A 3036-nucleotide genomic window follows, 5' to 3' on the forward strand; every position below is an offset into this window, starting at 1 on the left:
AGTTGTAGATTTTTTGGGAATGTAATCTTCCATTTCCTCATCACTGAAGTCCAATTTTCTTTTGGAGGGGAGCTTGTATCTGAATCTTCTTTTCTGTTGTGGTTTCCGTTGCATTTTCTGATCTTGAGGTTCAACAATCACAGATAGTTGTGCAGAAATCTCAGTTGTAGTCTTCACAGCTTGAAGTTTGGCCAAGATAGCAGTTTGCTCCTTCTTTTGTTTGAGCTTCTTAGCATCTAAGGCAGCTTGCTTCTTTTCTTGCCTGATTCTTTCTTTCTCTTCTTTTTTATCTTCTACAAACTGAGGGTGTCCAGCCACCACACAGATTTCCTTACCATTTCTATAAATCTTGGCAATTCTTCTTTTAAGTACTGAATTAGCTGGATCCTTGAAAAATGCAATTGACCTAGCCAACAGCTTCTTCTCATCTGGCCTAGGTGTCTCATACACAGTATCCATATGATTTTTGTCAAAAAACTTTGAGTAGTTTCTTTTAGGCTTCAAGACCAGATTTGCCTTTGGAGACTTTATGCAAGAAGTTTGACCCTTTTCCAGATAATTCAAACTAATTTCATTTACAGAAATCTGCTTGACTTGAGAGAGATGATTAAAGATTTTGTCTGGTTTCTGAATTGGCACAAATATCTGTTGAATTTCTGCATCTTATTCCTCCATTTTTCTTTTAGTTCCTTCTCAGCTGCTGCTACATCAATCTTTAGCAGTTTGTCATTTATTCCAGTTTTGCTGCTGCCAGATTGATGATGTCAATGTTGTCCATGGCTGGTGGCTTAGTGAAAGCAATACTTTGCTGACTTGAATGTTGAGCTGTTTCTCCCCCTCACTTGATGAATCTTTCTTCCCCTTTTTGTTAGCATCAAGTTGTTGATTGGGAGGAGTGAGCAGCCACCAATTGTTGGAACAGAGCAGTCTGAGTTTCCTGATTAGCAAGTATCTTGGCCATTTACTTCTCCACATCAGATAATCTAGAGTCCATGGCCTCAACCTTTCTATTTAGATCAGCTTCCTTCCTCAGTTTCTGAGCTATCTCGGTCATGATGGTTCCAGGAAGTCTAGCATCCAACCTTACTATGAAATCATGTTTTACTTTAGAAACTTCTTGCTTTATTTCATCCACACTTTGACTATGTTGGAGAACTTGAATCTTGTGCATTTGTAGAGCTTCAAGATGTGCTGTAAGTAATCTCTTTGTTCTGGCATTTGTGGATGCTTGAATGGCTGTTTGGGTGTCATGAATGAGCTTGAATAATATGGATTGGAGATGTGAGTATGAACATTCTTTGGTTAGCATCCAGGAAGGAATGTCTGCATCTCCCCCTATGCTCATGCTGTCTTCCTCATCATCCCCATCAGCATCTCCAAAAGAGTCTTCAGCCAGTTCAAAATCACTGCCAGTATTGGATGGCATAGCAGTGATTGCATCCTTTGCTCTTTGTAGATAAACAGTTGTGTGTACTAGATTGAGCATCTTTTCAGCCTATTCATTGCCCTGTACAGCTAGAGTTTGATAAGCTGTAACAGGATGAGTAAATGTCTCAGCATCTAGGGAGATAGAATCCATGACAGCTTGATATTCTTGCTGAAATAGTCTCTTCCTTTTTGCATCACTGACATTTATTGACTCACTAGCAATGGTGTCCACCCTTATCACTCATGTACCTGCATTTCTCTCATAATCTCTCTTTTGTTGCATCAAGGGCTCCCTTTGGCTTCCCACCCTCACACCCTCACCTTCACCATCTAAGGCGGGACTCCTCTCACTCACTTTTGCCAGACCTGAAGAAATGGTCTGCATTGGTTCACTCTTTTTCTCTCCTTTTGCCTGGGAGCAACACAACCTCTCACTCAATTCACTCCATGCCCTCAGTCCTAAGAGTGATTGTACTACTACTAAGTCATGTGCACTTGTGACAATTGTAGAAATTTGAAGTTGTGTAGAGACTCCCGACGGATGAGGAATATCCATCAGGATAGTAGTTTAGCTAGCCGACGGATGACTGCTGTTAGGCACATCCATCGGGATACAATCACTACTCGACGGATGAAGAATATCCACCGGGATAGAAGAAATTTATGAGTTTGGAGTGGAGACTATTGTAGACTCTGTGCATATTGATGAAAATTTGGGCACATATGTCTCAATAGACTCAGAAAGAATTGGCAAGTGAGCCAACAAATCATCTAAAAGATGTTGCTCACTTGCTTGGATTTTTGGCTTCTCCAAGAGAGTTAAAGATGGAGAATTTGGAAGTGATGTATGAATCATGTCTACATCCAGTGAGTGTGTGTGTGAATTTGGTGTTTCAGGTGCTTCAATTATTAATGATTTTGGTCATGACTCCACATTTATTGGAGCCATATCAATTTGACTTTGAGATGGTGCAGTGACTGGGTCTTTAGCACCAGTTTGCACTGTGTGTGTTCCTTGTGCATCTCCAAGGGTTTTAGATCTTTTCTTTCTAGCATAAGTCTGTGGTGAACTTATGTCCCTAACCCTCTTGGCATGTGCTCCTGGTTGGGAGTTTGTTTCAATAATAACATCATTTTGGGAGGATGAAACTAGTTTGAGCTAATATCCTTATTGACGACCACAGTTTGTTGGGAAACTGTGGTGTGGCTAGGTTTAGGTACACTAATCTCACCAGCCTTATCCTTAGAGTTTCTTTGATTTTCACCCTGTCCCTCACCTTGCTCACTCTCTTTCATAATCCCCTCTTTGTGTTTAGTAGATTTTGCAACTGATTTCTTTTGAAAGAAACCAAAGGGGGCTTTCTTAGCTTTGGATTTTGGAATTATTGTTTTGGTAGCTTGGGTAGGCATCTGTTGGGTCATTGACACATATGCCATAGCTACACTTGAAGGCAAAGAAATGTGTGAGGTTGGAAGAGTGGAGACACTGGTGCTTACCTCACTTACCTGAGGTCCCCCATGATTGGAAAGTAAAAGAGGGGTACCTCTTTGTGGTGACTTACCCTGTTGAGATCAGCAATGACTCTCCTTTCTTGAATCCAACAATTC

The sequence above is a fragment of the Apium graveolens genome, chromosome 6 (genome assembly GCF_009905375.1).
Source record: "Apium graveolens cultivar Ventura chromosome 6, ASM990537v1, whole genome shotgun sequence".
NCBI lineage: Eukaryota > Viridiplantae > Streptophyta > Magnoliopsida > Apiales > Apiaceae > Apium > Apium graveolens.